Raw genomic sequence first — 17160 nt, forward strand, 5'->3', positions numbered from 1 at the left:
AGAACCCCAAGAGAGCACTGGGACCTGTCTCCCTCCCTATAGAACTCTTCCGCCACTTGCCAAGAGCTGGTGTGACCTGGGCCTGTTTGGACGCGCCTGGGACACTGGTGAGAGGCTGATTCCAAGGTCTGCTCTTGGAGATCCTGACTCTGTAGGCTGAGTGAGGCCCGGGAGTCTGCCTCCTAATGGGCTTCCCATGGGCTTTTCAGGCCCAGTCAGCCTGGAGAAGCACACGTCCTGTGTTCAGACTCAAACCCTTTCGTAAGGCCTGGGGGCCTCCGGCTTCAGCTCACGGCCCCACAGCCCATCCCGCACGCTGGCCAACGGACCTGCTTCCAGCTCTCCTGACCGACCTTGCCCAGGCTCTCCTTCAGCCTGAAACACCCAGCTTCCCTCCACATACATGCCAATTTGGCTGTCTCCTACTAGACCTTGCGCACAGCTCAAATGGCCCGTCCTCAGGGCAGTCTTCCCAGTACCTTCCACGGGCCTCCTAACCTAGGTTAGAGCCCTGGGGGGCCCCCGCTGCTGCCAGACCGTTTATCACGCTGCCACATCACTGAGCATTCCTGATCTGGATCTGTGTCCCTGGCCCCTACCCCGTGCCTGCCACATAAAAGGTATTGACTAAATGCCAGGCAGCTAAAAGAGAGAGAGAAAAAAATCCCTACCAAGTAAGGCTGCCTGACAGCACTGCTTGCTAAAAGGATCAAGGTCATTTCCAAAGGATTTGGTTCATTTGCTCGACATGGCCAGTCCTGCCTCAGGTTCTGTGAGAAAGTCGGTCCCTGGCAGGGCCAGGACCAGCACCAGCACCTAGGTTTCTTAACTGCCTCTCATTTTCACCTGATGCCCTGCTTGCCCCCGCTCTTCTTCCCGCTTCCCCCAGTGCTCACTGGTCACAGACACGGGTAGGGGCATTAGGCTTCAATTCTGAGTGAGCCTGGAAATCAGGAGATAACATAGCTATCAGAAGAAGAAATGGATGGGGGAGGAGAGAGGAGGAGATAATGAGAGAGAAGCACAAACAGGGTGGGAGAGGATCCCAGAAGTACATACACTGAGGCAACACAACAACTGGGCACCTCCAGAGAGCAACCACCTTGCTACGCGTCCCTGCACACTCCAGCACTCGTGCACGCGCGCGCGCGCGCACACACACACACACACAAGAACACATACATGCTCTCCTATGCCCCACCTGCCTGAATTGCCCTAGTCCCAAGGAGAACAGAAGCATGGTTCTTACCTGGCCAGGGTTAGCCTGAACCACTTCCCCAGGCTGCTGGGCAGGGCGTCCCCCAGGATGGGACAGGGACCTTCCCTGGAGATAAGGACTTCAGACTTCACAGCCGTTGATGCCCCACATCCGCCCTCCCTCTGCTAGGCGTCTGTTCCCATGTCCAAACTCAAACCACAGCTTTTCATTTCATAATCCTAATCACAGGGAAATGACTGCAATTAGGAAAATATTTTAATACTCTCCCTCCTAATCTACCAGGCCTTCTCTGCCGGTTGCGGCATCAATATGAGGAGAGGGCCCCTGGCTTTAACACGCCTGTCGGCAATCACTACCATATTGGTCGAATCACTTTTCTCATCTACAAAATGAAAGCAGATTCAGGGAGAAAGATACTGGAACATGACTAAGACCTGAAGTCATGTTTGTGACAGTTTTTCATCTTGAGAAAAGACAAGATGTGCTCAAAAATACATCAGTCATTTGCTAAAGACATATGAAAGACTATGAAGAAATATATTAGTATAATCCAGAAAAGTAATAGCCCATTTAGAAATAACCTTTATACCAAAGACATTTATAAGAAAATTAATGGCAACATTGTTCACAATACAAAATAACTGGAAACAATCCAAATGTTTATCAATAGTAGAAGGGATAATTTTGGTATATTTGTAAAATGGAACACTAGAGATCAACGAAAGATGAACAAATGGTAACTACACACAACAACGTGGCTGATTCTTACAGGCTGCTGAGCAAACAGAGCAAGAAAAAAGAGACAGATGAAACTAAACAATACATTCTTTAGAGACACATACCATGGGTATGGGGGCAAACTAATGGAAAGCAAGAGAATTATTAGCACAGATAATTATATTGTGGTCTCCTCAGTGTGGGAAGAGAATGGCAGGTGACAACTGGGAGAAGGTTCCCAGAGGCAGAGGTAATGCTTTATTGAATCGGGTGGCACATATACGGACGTTTACTTTATTAGTCTTTACAATGTACATTATATGTAAACACATACCATCATACATAGAATGTGTGTAATATATAGTATATATAATGTACAATAAACATATTTCATAATTTTTAAAAATATGGAAACTATATGAAAAAAACCCCACTTTATATGTGAACAAAGACCTGGGTGAATGGAGAAATACTTAGTGCTCGCAACACTTATTGTATATTATGAAGATGAAAATTTTCATTGAATTTAAAGATTTAAATGTGATTTCAGTGAAGATTCCATATATAGGCAATAATGTTTTTTAAAAAAATTTTGTGAAAGAAAGGAAAGAAAAAAAAGAAAAGGAGAGGAGGCTTATTCTACAAAATACAAAATTGTATTATAAGTTTATAATAATTAAAATAGAGAGGAACTGATGCCAAAATAAATCATCAGAGCAAGGTAACATAATGAATACAGTATACACGTATAGTGGGTATATAGTAATGCACATAATATAAAAACAGATCCTACATTTTCTTCATCTCATAAAGGGAATTTACAAAATATATATATATATATAACTAATATGATAGTAGTGACATATGGAACACTTTTCCTGAGTTTGAGAACAAGGAAAGGCTATCCAGTACCACCACTTCTATTCAGTGTTGTAATGGAAGCCCTATCTAGTGCAATACAGCTAGAAAAAGAAAAAAAAAAGCATAAATAATGAAACAATTAAAATTATTTGCTGATTACATGAGTATAGAAAAATCCAAAAGAAACTACAAGCTCTTAAATTAAGAAGTAAATTTAGCAGGGCTTCTGGTTACAAAATCAATATATAAAAATCTATTGCATTTCTATATACTTAGCAACAAACAAGTCGAAATGAGATTTATAAAAAGTACCATGAATAAAAGCATCAAAAAATATCAAGTGCCTAGGAATGAAATCTGACAAAGATCATTAGCAAGACTTTTGCATTGAAAACTAGAAAACAGGGGCTCCTGGGTGGCTCAGTCGTTAAGCGTCTGCCTTCGGCTCAGGCCATGATCCCAGGATCCTGGGATTGAGCCCTGCATCGGGCTCCCTGTTCCGCGGGAAGCCTGCTTCTCTCTCTCCCACTCCCCCTGCTTGTGTTCCTACTGTCGCTATCTCTCTCTCTGTCATATAAATAAAAAAAAATCTTAAAAAAAAAAAAAGAAAACTACAAAACAGTGGGTTAAGTGTCCGACTCTTGATTTCAGCTCAGGTCATGATCTCAGGGATGTGAGATTGAGGCCCATGTCAGGTTCCCCACTCAGTGGGGAGTCTGCTGGTCTCCCTCTCCCTCTGCCCCTCCCCTTGCTCACACACTCTCTCTTCTCTAAAATAAATAAATAAATAAATCTTTAAAGAAGAAAGAAAACTACAAAACATTACTGAGAGAAATTGAAGACATGTGAATAAGTGGAGGAATATACCATGTTGATATATCAGAAAACTTATCGTTAAGATGTCAATTCCTCCAGAATTGATCTATGTATTTGTTTTAGTTCGAAAGGGCTGTGATAATGAAGTACCACAAACTGGGTGGCTTACACAACAAAAATGTGTTATCTCACAGTTCTGGAGGCCAGAAGTCCAAAATCAAGGTCTCAGCGGGGCCATGCTCCATCTGAAGGCTCTAGAGAAGGATGTGTTTCAGGCCTCTCTGCCAGCTTCTGGTAGTTGGCTTGTGGCAATACAACTTCAGTCTTCACGTGGTGTTCTCACTGTGTGCATGACTGTGTCCAAATTTAAATTTCCTCCTCTTATGAGGACATCAGTCATATTGGATTAGGGACTCACCCTACTCTAGTATGATTTCATCTTACAATCCCATTTCCAAACAAGGTCACATTCTGAGGTATTGAGGGTTAGGACTTCAATATATGAGTTTTGGGGGACTAGCTCAACCCATAACAGTATTCAATGCATTCTGATCTATATTACAACAGGTTTTCTTTCTGGTTGCAATTGACAAGCTGATTCTAAAGTTTATATGGACATATAAAGGATATAGTTAAGACAATTTTCAAAAAGAACAGTGCTGGAGTACTTACGCTAGTGAATATCAAAACTTACAATAAAATGACTCTAATTCAGACAATGTAGCATTGGTAAAGTATAGACGAATAGAATAGACTAGAGTGTCCAGAAACAGACTCACACATGTACAGTCTCTTGACTTATAACCAAAGCTCCATGCAGTGCAGAGCAAGAGAGGATAATCATTTCAATAATCAGTGCTGGGTCAATTGTATATCCATATTGGAAAGGAAATAAATCTTGACTCCTTGACCCCTACCTCATACCATTCACAAAAACTAATGTGAGATTGATTATAGAACAAAATATGAAAGTCAAAGCAATCAAGCTTCTAGGAGAAAACAGGGGAATATCTTTATGATGTTGGGCTAGGAAAATCTTTCCTAAAGAGGCACAAAAATACTAACTTTAAAAGACAGAATTGATAAATTGGACTTCATTAGAATTAAGAATCTCTGTTTATCAGAAAACATCTTTAAGATAGTGAAAAGCCTTGGAGAAGATGTTTGCAATATCTATATACTGCCAATATATACCTGAACTTCTTAAAATCAAGAAAAGACAGACACTGAGTTTAAAAATGGACAAAAGACTTGAATAGGCATTTCCCAAGAAGGATATCCAAATGATCTACAAACATGTGAATAGGTGCTCAAAACTGTTAGTCATTAGACAAGTAAAATTTAAGTCACAATATGATACCACTACATTAAAGAACAGAGGAAACATGAGCAAAGCACAAAACAGTTTACAGTAGAAGAGAAAGAAACAGCTAATAACCATAAGAGGGTAAGTTCAAAATCATTAGAAAACAGAGAAATGAAAATTAAAACAATCCTAAAGTTACCATTTTAACCCGTTAAAATAGCAAAAAATGTTTCAATGTTAATACCAGACTTTGGGGAGAATACAATTAGATGAGCTTTCGCATACCTTGCTTGTGGGAGATGTAGCATTTTTTAAGGCAATTGATTCATCGTATGCTATAGCTCTGGACAAAGCAAAGTCTTTCTTAGCATCTATGCTAAGGAAATAAAAAATGACAACAAAGATTTGAGTAAAAGGAAGCTCATTCAGCATTATTTATAGTAGCAAAATATTGGAACAACCCAAATGTCCAACTAGAATGGAAGTTATGCTATCTCTATAAGGTAGAGCATTATGTAGCCCTTAGAAGTAAACTCTATTTTGAAATGTGAAATAGGAATATGCTCATGCAACATTGTTAGGCAAAAAAGCAGAATATGAAACAGAATATTACAGTTTGATTTTAAGTATATAAAACATGCATGTGAAATCAGTAAATAGCTACATTTATACTTACATATCTGTATACAAAATAAGACAGAAAATACATCAAAATATTCATCTCTGCATTTTGGGGTCTGGGTAAATTTTTTCTTGATACTTTTTGATATTTTCAGGCTTTTTACAATGTTCCATTTTCATAAGCAGAAAAGAAGTCATTATAATAAATCATAAAAAGAATTTAGAGAAATAACTTTTCAAGAGTATCAATATTCTCTCTGCCATTTAACTTTCGAGGACAACTTAGCATCGTCTTCTTTCTGCAGCCCTCAAATAAAGGAAGTCAAAATGGACCTCATTTAATGAAATCCACGCCAATAACATGGTTATTTTTATTTTTACTTGCGATCGTTTTAAGTTTACCAGCTCAGTAAGCATCCTCCCTGATTTGTGGTATTGTCCCTTGCAGGGAACAGGACTAAAGCCTCCTGGGCATCAGGGAGATAGCACCGGGTAAACAGTACCCCATAGTGGAGCAGAGATAAGCAGTCAGTGAAATAGACCTCAGCCCTCTGAGTCAGATCGGGGTAAAGGTTAGATACTATAGTGAATAATTATTTTATTCGATAACTCTCTTTCTTTCTTATTGTCCATCTCTCCTTTCGAAAACGTAAGCTTTATGAGGGCTGACTCCGTCCCTACTTACCATTGTATCTTTAGCCCCTAGAAAACACTGTGCAATTTGGTGGCCACCCAGGGGGTTTCAAAGTGGTCACATAAGAAAAGAATGTAAAAATCTTACTAATAACTTTTCATATAGATTGCATGTTGCAATGATAGTATTTTGGATGTATTAGGTTAAATGAAGTATATTATATCTAATGCTATATGTAAATACTTCTATATAATTTATGCATTTTTAGAGTATGGCTATTAGATGTATTTTGGAATTACATACAGGGCTTGTGTTTACGGCTTGCATTGTATTTCTACTGGACAGACCTGCCCTAGAATATTGCCTGGCACATGGTAGGCACTCAATTAATATTTGTTGACTAGATTAACAATAATTAGTCTTCTATTGTTGTTGTTGTAGCTAACATTTTTTTTTAAGATTATATTTTGAGAGAGAGGGAGAGCACGGAGCACAGGTGGGGAGGGGGCTAAGAGGCAGGGAGAGAGGAGGAAGCAGGCTCCCTGCTGAACAAGGAGCCCGCTGTGGGACTCCGTGTGGACTCGATCCCAGGACCCTGAGATCATGACCTGAGTAGAAGGCAGACGCTTAACCGACTGAGCCACAGAGGCGCCCCGTAGCTAACATTTCTTGAATGCCAATATGCGAAAACTATGCTAAGTGCTTCATATGCTTCATTTTACAGAATCTTCTCAACAATGCTCATCAGTAAGAACTCATATTTCTAGGTGGAGCAATGAGGTGTAGAAAGGTCAAGTAACCTGCAGGATAGTAGGTGGCAGAGTCAGGATTCAGACCCAGAATGAGTAAGTGGAGGAGACCAAGTTCAACCACTGTCTGCCTCCAAAGACCACACACTTTGGCCACTCTTCTCTCCTGAGTTCCTGAATCTCCATGAAGTCTCCGACAACTCTGAGAGCCTTGCACGTGCAGTCACGTGGTTAAAAACTATGTTAATTCTGTGGAGGTTTATTCAAGAAAAATTGTTCAAAGGAAGCAACGTTGCTCATTCTAGCTCCGAATGAGTCTTCCCTTTAGGTAAAAACAGCCACAATCTTTGCAACTGCATAGTGATTGTGCCCTGCCCCCAAGCGCCAGGGCCCAGGGTTGCAGAATTCAGGAGACTGTTTGTGACTCCGCCCCTTTTGGAGCGGTCTCTTCCTTCAGCTTCCATGACCTCTCTCTTTCCTGGTTACCCTCACTCACTTCCAATTGCTCCTTCTTTACTCTTCTCCCTGCCCTGGTCTGTCCCCTGGAGCTCTTTCCCCCACTCTTACATTGTGTGGGCTTCCAGAGGGACGTAATCTAAATCCAAGACATCCAAGCTGTCCCCGTTTGTGTGCTGAAGACCCCCACTCTACACCCGCATGAGGTGCCCAGCAGATATGTATCAAGTTCCTACTATGTGCTACATAACTGGGTGGAGGACACCCCCACCTGTCCAGATACTTTACATTTGACATGGTAGGATCCAAATGGATCATCTCCCCCTTCTCTGAATCTTCTCCCAGAGAATGGCATCATCAATCACCCAAGCCAGCAACTTGAGAAATTTTCTCTCCTTCACCTTCCAAGACAAGAATGCTGCCCCTTTCCTTTCTCTTGGAGGCATCTCCTCTCCCATCTCCCCTGCCTCTATCCCAGTCTGGAGTAGCGGGATCTCCACCGCAGAACTGAACCCGCCTCCAGCCCGGTCTCCCTGCTCCAATCCTGTATCTCCCTACAGCCACTTGGTGATCTTTCTAAAACCTTGTGAGCATAGTCCTCGTGAGCGGTGAAATGTGGTCCCCAACTGGCTCACAGCACTGAAAGCTCCTCAACCCACCTTCTCCAGCTTCGTCTCATATCCTCCCAATTCCTGTGCACACCCCACACTCCACTCACATCACCCTGGAGTTCACGTTCCATGAACACATCTGTGTACTCCCTACCTGGAAGGTCCTTCCTTCTCCACCTGGGAGGCCCTCCTGATCAACCCCCAGTCAGAGTAATACCCCTTCCCTGTGTCCTAACACCATTCATTGCAGCGCCTTTTGGGTGGGTTCATTTCTTTGTCACCTCTGTGAGTCCTTTAACTCTAAGCAGAGGTTAAGGCCTGAGCTTTGGAATCAGCCCACTTTGCATTTGTCCATTAGTCTAATTCACAAGGCAACCCTCCTTCCCATTTTATAGAGGAGTACACCAAGTCTCAAAGAGACTAACTACTTTGCCCAAGGTTCGCCAGCTGGTAAGTGGTGGTCCCAAGACATCACAGATTGTCTGGGGACTAATTTGGTAGAGGGTCCAGCTCAGGTCTGGGAATAAGCTTGATCGAATGAGACGAGGGTAATGAGGGTGGTGGAAATGCATGTACTTGTTGAAGAGACTCTGAGGAGGTTTTCACTCGGGGCTGATGTGCTGGGGTCCTGGATTGGGGGCATCGCTCCCCACATCGCCCCTCGCACGTCCACAGGGGTGTGAGTTCAACACTGTCACCCGCCTCCATCCTCCTCTTGTGGAAGGCGGATGCCAGCAAGTCCCCCAGAGCAGCACTGCGTAGCCTGTAAGTCAGCCCCCGACAAGCCTCCCAAGTCAGATTTTACAGAGGAAGATGCCAAGACCCAAGGAGGCCTAGGAATTTGCCCACAGTTAAGAAGGTTGGTGAGCGACCCAGCCCCACTCCAGGCTTGGAAACCACACACCTGGCTGTGTCTGCCTACCAGGGAGAGTTCCACGCACGGCCCCACCAGACTGCTATTCTCAGATAGGCGCCCCCCAAGAATGCTTCCCTCTCGGCTCAGAGCCCCATCCCCAAGGCTCGAAGGGGAACAAGGCTTGAGTCGGGCGTGGTCACCTAAGGCAGGAGGACAGCGACTCAGCATGCCCCTCCCACACTCCGAGGGGCAGGCAGGGAGGGGGGACGACCTGGTTTTGCCAGGGGAGGTCTAACCTGGCCAAGCAGAGTGGCTCAGTGTTGGATGGGAGGGGTCTCCCCAGAAGCTCGGAAGCTGCTTTGGGCAGAGGGGAAAGGCCCTACATCCCGGCTGCAGCAGGACCATTGCCCAGGAAAGGCCCAGCTCTTCATTGCTCTTTTTGGCATCTGGTCTCTGGAGTGAGTGTCTGAGGCTGCTCTGAAAAGGGGGTGCGGTGCCTGTTTATCTTGCTGCCTGCAGCCCCTAGAACACTCCCCAGGCTAGCGGGCCCGTCAGCCTGGAGCCCCGCCAAGTCCTCACTCCTGCCTGCAGATGCCGCTTCTCCAGCTCTGGAGCGCAGTGGGTGCTCTCTTCCTCCTGGACACACCTTCCGCGGAGACCCCTGGGAGTCACTGGCCCAGGTCTCTCTGGCCCAGGATGCCGGCTTGCAGGGGCCCATCTGCCTGGCTCTTCCTGAGCACAAGGTGCCTTTGCGGCCTCTCACTGTGGACAGGTGCCTTAGACCGAGGATGATCTGGGGTCTCCAGAATGAAGCCCTTTCTTTCTTTCTTTCTTTCTTTTTTTAAGATTTTATTTATTTATTTGACAGAGAGATATAGTGAGAGAGGGAACACAAGCAGGGGGAGTAGGAGAGGAGCAGGCTTCCCTGCTGAGCAGGGAGCCCGATGTGGGGCTCGATCCCAGGACCCTGGGATCATGACCTGAGCCGAAGGCAGATGCTTAAGGACTGAGCCACCCAGGCGCCCCAGAACGAAGCCCTTTCTAGCATCGCGGCTGTGCCATTCCTCACCCTGTGGTCCTGTGGGGTTCCTGCCTCCCGGGTCCCCCCTCCCCCACCAGCCTCAGAGATTTTGCTGAGACACACATGAAGCTCGGAAGCAGCTTCTCTCAGAGCAGAATTCCCTCCATGGTCTGTGGTCCCCTGCTAAGATTTTTCCAGGGTTGAATTGAGGTACATGGTGGGTGAGGTATGGAGGGAAAGACCCAAATTTGGGAAGTCTGGGATTAGACACTAGCAACCTGGAATCAGCTCTGGCCTGGTCACTCCATGGAATTCAGTTTCTTCATCTGAAAATGGTGGATCGGACTCACAGGTCCCAAACTAATGTTCCCCAGAACCCCAGGGTTCCATGAGGTATTAATAGGTCTCCTATGAAAAAGAGAATTCGGGTCCCATAAGTTTGGGTGATAATATATGCTATCTCATCCTCCCAGCAGGTCATTAGGCCCAAAGGCATTTCAAAGGCTCAGGGAAGTACCGCAGTGAAAACGAAACAAAACTAAACTAAACCAGTTTACCTTTGTTTAACCCTGACTTTCTCAGAAGTAATTCACCATAGAAGCCCTTTTCCTCAAAATAGCAGTCAACATCCTGGGACACCCCCTTGGGACAACCTGACCAGATAACCTCTCAACTTTCTTGTTGCCAGGATAGGCGAGACCTCTCCACCCCGGGGCCGGGAGCAGACTAGGAGCGGCTCTACAGCAAATTCCAAGATCCCACAGAAAGGTCCACACTGCACGTAGAAAAGGGGCAAGTAGCAGTCCCTCCCAGCTCTATTTTATTATTTTTTTAAGAAAGACTACTGCTACGAATTAGAGACCAAAAAGGGGAGACTTTAAAAAAAAAAATCTCATTTTTTTACTCTGATTCTTTGTCAATTTGATGATGTCAATTCACCTTAAAACTAACAGCCTTGGTTTGCCCATCTGTGAAAAGGGACTAGGGAGTCTTCACTGGCCCCCACTCAATGTTAGCCCTCAGAAGTTCCCAACCTGGGGTCCCCATACACCAAATGGGGAGAAAAGCATAAGCTATTTCCAGTATTTAAAGAAGTCTAGTGGAAATTATACATTTACCATGAGAAGTGTCTTTGCTTTTGACTGGTATTGTATCAACTCAGTATGGCAACATTGGTTGTCACGGGGACAAGGATTATTATGCAATAGATAGGGTTGGTTTGTGAGACAATTTTTTTTTTTTTTTACAAACTTAGTGTCTGTGAAAGTAATAAAAAGATCAGCAGGTAATGAAAAGGTAAAGAGCTCCTGACTCAAGAGCTTGGGCCCCGGAGTTTAAAAGTGCTGTGGTGGAGAGCAAAGGGGTGGAGGGGCCCCGGGGGAAGTAAGGGTGTCCCCAAGGGAGACCCGGGGTGGTTGTGTATGGGAGCTTGTGTTGAAGGTGTGACGTGGTTGTGACGTATGGCTTGGCCTTTCAGAGCACACTGGGAAAGGATCTCCGCGGGCCGAGATAGGGCGTGGAGCACCACCTTTACTGAGCTGAGGGGAGCAGAGCCCATTCAAGCAGGCTCAGGGATCCGGCCAACGTGGATTCTGTGCAACTTCTTAGAAAGCCTTTTGGCAGGCGCCTGGGTGGCTCAGTCGGTTAAGCGACTGCCTTCGGCTCAGGTCATGATCCCGGGGTCCTGGGATTGAGTCCCCATGTCAGGCTCCCTGCTCGGTGGGGAGTCTGCTTCTCCCTCTGACCCTCTCCCCTCTCGTGCTGTTTCTCTCTCGCTCGCTGTCTAATAAATAAATAAAATCTTTAAAAAAAAAAGAAAGCCTTTTGGCAGTGCCAATATCTGAGGGCTTTCAAACACTTGGAAGTTCTGATTTTATATGTGCAAAGTTCTGCCCCCTTGAGCCCCGCATCACCTTTTCACAAGCTGCAACATCTAGAGAGGTAGTCTGCGCGGTTCAAGGCTCTTTACTCTTCCCTCCAAGATGCTGTTCACTCAGAATCGCCTCACTAGTTTCCTGTTCTCCTTTCTCCCCCTTGGGCTCAATTGCCCAACATTTCTCCCCCAACATCCAGCTCCATTTTGGTACCAGCCTTGGGAGCTGGGCCCACAAGACTTCTCTCTCCCCCAGGAAAGCAGTGGTGAAAATCAGGGTTGGTAGAGCCCTACACATCACCCAAAAGGTGGTTAGCTTTTTCTAACTCTTCAGAGCATCTAAGACAACAAAGTCTTTCCTTTGTTAATATTGATATTGTTAATAATATCTCTTGCTAAGAATTGGGCCATGTCTGAAAATTTAGAGGAAACAAGAGGACACCTGACCGGGGGATTCCATCTGCCCAGGGCCTAAATCAGACTGCTGGCTTTTAACTAGATGACTAAAGCTGAAAAGGATTTTTCTCTAGGCTATTTGAGAACAAAGCATTTTGTTGTGTGGTTTTTAAAAAATTATGTCAAATGACTTGATAAATAAATGCATAATTTGGGGTGGAGGAATTAGCTGTTAATTAAACTGTAGGGGAAAACGTGAAAGACATTGACATGGACTTAAAAAGATTATTGGGGGTACTGTCTATTGCATCCTTCCAGATTATCTAAGCTATTTTAGAATCCTCTAAGTTGTAGAAAAGTGGACAGTAATGCAAATTATTTTTGTCCATAGAATTCCAGTTGTATTTAGTGGTAGTTAGCCCCATGGATACTGACCAGCAAAATATTGCTGAATTTGCATTTATTTGTAAATTTCTCTCAGCACTCCAGATGTCTATATATTTGTGTTTTGGATTCTCTTTTGAATAGACAACCTATTCAGGAACAGACATGTTACTGGTTCTCTCCTTAATTAATGACTTAAATAAAATCTCTGACATGTGTTCATTTTATAGCTATCTGAGAGGTATGATTATGCCCTCCTTTAAAAGTTATCTTTTGACACATCCACAGAGAAAGGGCCATGTGAGGACACAGCAGGAAGGTAGTCATCAGCAAGCAAGGAGAGAGGCCTCTGGAGTAACCAAATCTGCTGATCCTTGATCTTCCAGCCTCCAGAATAAGAAAAAATAAATTTCTGTGGTTTAAGTAACACACTGCATACTATTTTGTTATGGTAGCCTTATCAGACTAAGACTATATACCCAATTTGTTCATCCATTTATCTACTGATGGATATTTTCTTGTTTTCAGTATTTGGCAGTTATGAATAAAGCTGCTATTAACATTCATACACAAAAAATATCTTTTGATGAATTTATTCAACTTATTTATTCAACTAATATTTCCTAATGTAAACTAGGCATTATGGTTGGACGCCCAAGATAGAAAAATAGATAGTATTCTAGCCCTAGAGAACAGTCTAGTATGGGGAATGTGAAGTGGTGGGTAGACTGACAAGTGACCAGATTTAGTAAAGATAAGGAGTGCTCTACTACTGAGCAATTTAAAAAAGGATGAGATCTTGCCATTTGCAACAACACAGATGGATCTAGAAGGTATTATACTAAGTGCAGTAAGTCAGAGAAAGAAAAATACCATGACTTTACTTCTGTGTGGAATCTAAGAAACAAGAGAACAAACAAAAAAAGCAGAGACAGACCCATAAATACAGAGAACAAACTGATGATTGCCAGAGAAGAGGGGGTGGGCGGGTGGGCAAAATGGGTGAACGAGAGTGGGAGGTACGGGCTTCCAGTTATGGCATAAAGAAGTCATAGGGATGCAAGGTACAAATAAGGCATTTAGCCAATGATAATGTAATAGTGCTGTGTGGTGACAAAGGGCAGCTACACTTGGGGAGAGCATAGCATACTGGGTAAAGTTGTGGAATCACTATGTAACACACTTGAAACTAATGTAACATTGTGTGTTGACTGCTTCAATGTAAAAAGTAAAAAAAAAAGGTAAGGAGCCCTCTAGTGGGGGGGTACTGGTGGGATAAATGTAGGAGTGAAGTAGTACTCCCTGGCACTGCCTGAGCAGGTGAAGAGCAAGAGGGGAGAATTCTCTGGAGAATCAGCCTCATGCACAGAGGCGGAGAGACATGCCTTCCTGCAGTTTCCATTTTGAAGACAGATAGAGATGAGGGTGGACTAGCAGATGGGTCAGATTCCAAAGGGCCTCGTATCCTACAATGTACAGAACTGATTGTAGGTAAGAAAAGAGTACAATTTTATTTATTTCTTTTTTAAGATTTTATTTATTTATTTGACAGAGAGTGAGAGAGCACAAACAGGGGGAGTGACAGAGGCAAAGGGAGAGGGAGAAGCGGGCTCCCTGCTTCCCTCCCAGGCCCCTGGGATTATGACCTGAGCCGAAGGCAGATGCCTAACCGACTGAGCCACCCTTTCATAATAGCCCAGAATGGTGCAGTTGGATTCTCGGTCACAGTTGACACTCATCTCTTCTAGATGCCTCTCCTCATCGGTTACCACTTCTCCTGGCTTCACAGGCTAGTCTGATATGACCCAGATCTCATCTCTAGGGGACCTGAGCCCCTTTGTAAGCTGAAGTTTCTATAGCTCTCCATTTACCGTCACTGTTAGGCAAGAGAGCCACCAAAGGTGCCCAAGTCACCTGTGTTAAAAGGTAATTTTCTTTTCAGAAAAAAAAAATTAGGACTCTCAGACACAAAGGTGGATGAGATATGTGTACATATACAAAATTTAAGAAAGTCAAAAGAGCACAAGCATATTTGGCATTAAGGGATATTGGGATGAATTGCAAGTAGAGATTAAATTTTTTTCTGCAGTGGGAAATAAGTCAATTAAAATCACCACAAGACAAGACAGAATTTACATATAATTACCTACAATTTACCAAAATATTGAAAAATAACTTGAAGATGAGGAACACGACCAGAATCTGATAATCTGGAAAGGTATGTTATAAATGATGCATAGCGTCCACTGAAATACATTTTTTCTACACCTGGGTGCCAAACATAATCTTCCCATGTCAGTGGATGGAACATTCTGCAAACCTTCATATGGTGGTGCTGGTTGAGACTCTGTGGTCAGGAAAGGCAAGGCCAACCCATGACCTGAATATGTATCTATTCTTCTGAGAACAAAGAATAGATTTCTGAACTTTCCAGGATAGAAAGGGCCCAATGTAGTCAAACTGCTACGAAGTGGCTGGTTTGTCTCTTGAGGAAGACCAATCAATATGGTGCTCTGTTGGGGACTCCGTTGGTTGCTGCTGTAGGCAGGATAACTTTAATGGCAGCAGTAGCCAAATTATCTTTGGTAAGTGAGAGTCTATGCTGTTGGCCCATGAATAACGTTCATCTCTGCTCCCACATTTTGTTCATGTTTCCATTGTGCCAACACTGGAGTGGCCGGTGATAGAGGCTGGCTGAGGCCAGTGGGCTGAGTCATCTGTCTACCTGATTTAGTTCTTCATCAATGGTGGATGCTCTCTGGGGATTTGAACATAGGATACAAAGATTTTCCTCCTTCAAGTCCACTTCTTTAAGTCCATCCACATACCTCCATCCCAGACCCCTTATCTCTAATTTTCCTGTTTTTCCTCATCAGCTAGCCAAGCCATTTGCCACTATATATTCTAACCTTGGGACACTTCTTTTTTCTACACTAAGCGGGTGACCCAGTGCACTATTCACAGTTCTGAATATTGGGAGGATTTTTCTCTTATTACTGTCTTTTAAGCGCCCCGCCCCCTACCCCCCGATCCCCCTCCCTGTGTGAGGTTGTAGTGTAACTCTATCCAATTTCAGCTTGCACTCACATACAGAGTTGACCCATCCGTGAAACAACCCGGGGGTTTTCCTCCTCTTTCAGTTGGTCTTACAGGATGCCTCATCCTGCCAGAGATGTGCCCAGGAAGAGGACCTCCTGGGCAATCATGGTAGATGAGAGGGGGTCTGGATTACCCGCTCATGCAGCCTGCTTGTACCCTCTCATCCTGTTGGTACTCAATCCTGGAGGTACCACTTCTGCTTTATGACGGACTGTTGCCGAGCTAGTCTCTCATTGGGTCTTAGAGGACCCTGCATTTGATGGGCAGTTTTAGCCACAAAGTTACTTGGACTCTCTCTATACCAGGGCCTACTAGCAGGTTAGGAGTTGTTTTCCAAAGGCATACAATTCTTCAGTGCAGATGGCATGGCCTTGCTGCAGAGCCCTGGGGGCTTGCATTGTGATTTTCTCTCACTGGAGCTTGCCACAAACTCCACATGGTGTCTTTCCTCACACCATACCTCTAATCCCATGAGGTCTGTCAGAGCATATGGATCTGGATTGTCTGCATGGTAGCCTGGGATGGCTGCAGAGGTCTTTTCTGCTCTGGGACTCAAAGTTGGCTGCCTTCTATGTCACAAGGTGCATGAATCAGAATAGTTTCTCTAGGTATTGAATAATATGCTGACTCAAGAACTTGAAGAGGCTTACCAGGCATGTTTCCTTCTTCATAGTGAGGTACAAGATACAATAATTTGTCTTTTGTTTTGCAGATGTCCTGGTTACTGGACCTGATTCCTGGCCTTCTGAAAATGTTACAGTTGTGGCAGGCTCCTGAATTATTGCAGGGGTTAGTGCCAATCCTCTGGAACACACGTGTCTTATAAAGGTCTCCAGCAAGCTAGCCACCTCTTGCTCATCTGACCCTGTCAATATAGTATCATTGATGAAATGAAGGTGTTATTCTGTGGATGTCCAACTGGTACAAATATTGAAGTCAATATGGCCTTGGAGCAAAACTGTTAATGTCTATTATTTCCATGGAAATGTGAATTGTTTCTGATCTTTTTTGACTGAAAGAAAAAAGAATGCCTTCACCCTATCAATAGCTGTATACTATACACTTGAGGTGGTATTGATCTGGTCTAATGAAGATACCACACCTAGCACTCTGCTTGCAACTGGGGTTATTATACTTGAGATTGTGATAGTTTAGTGACGCTTCCTACTCCATGTGGTTTCTTCAGGGACCAGACTGGTCAAACTAGTAAGAACTGAGAGGAGGAGATGAATAGAATGTGGCAATACATCTCTATTATCTTCTCCCCACAATATGACTTTACATTTATTTATGCCTGGGGAGTGCGAGGGGGGGAGGTTAATTTGAGAGACTTGCTCTTGGCCTTTTCCAGTATGATAGTTCTTATTTTGCAGACCAAGGATGCAAAGCGGGGTTGGGCCAACTGCCAAACAGGTCATTCCAGTTATATATTAGCAGACTGAGTGAGTAACTGACCACTGAGTGGGTCCATGGGAGCTGAGGATCTCTGTAAACTGGACATTGGTCAGGACTACATTTATTATCTGGCCCCCATAGGACCC

The 17160-nt window shown here is 44.1% G+C and overlaps 1 protein-coding gene across 1 annotated transcript in view; it reads right to left on the reverse strand.

The window, feature by feature from the left end:
- Positions 1 to 11029, reverse strand: part of KIAA1614 (KIAA1614 ortholog) — a 55297-nt gene extending 44268 nt beyond the window's left edge. The window contains exon 1 of the mRNA XM_073900161.1: positions 10986 to 11029. The gene's annotated coding sequence lies outside the window, so the exon portion shown is untranslated. The remainder of the gene's footprint in view (positions 1 to 10985) is intronic.
- Positions 11030 to 17160: the final 6131 nt, after the last annotated feature.

The sequence above is a fragment of the Callorhinus ursinus genome, unplaced genomic scaffold, assembly GCF_003265705.2.
Source record: "Callorhinus ursinus isolate GAN/ISIS: 27379988/994484 unplaced genomic scaffold, GSC_fseal_2.0 scaffold13, whole genome shotgun sequence".
NCBI classification, from domain to species: domain Eukaryota; kingdom Metazoa; phylum Chordata; class Mammalia; order Carnivora; family Otariidae; genus Callorhinus; species Callorhinus ursinus.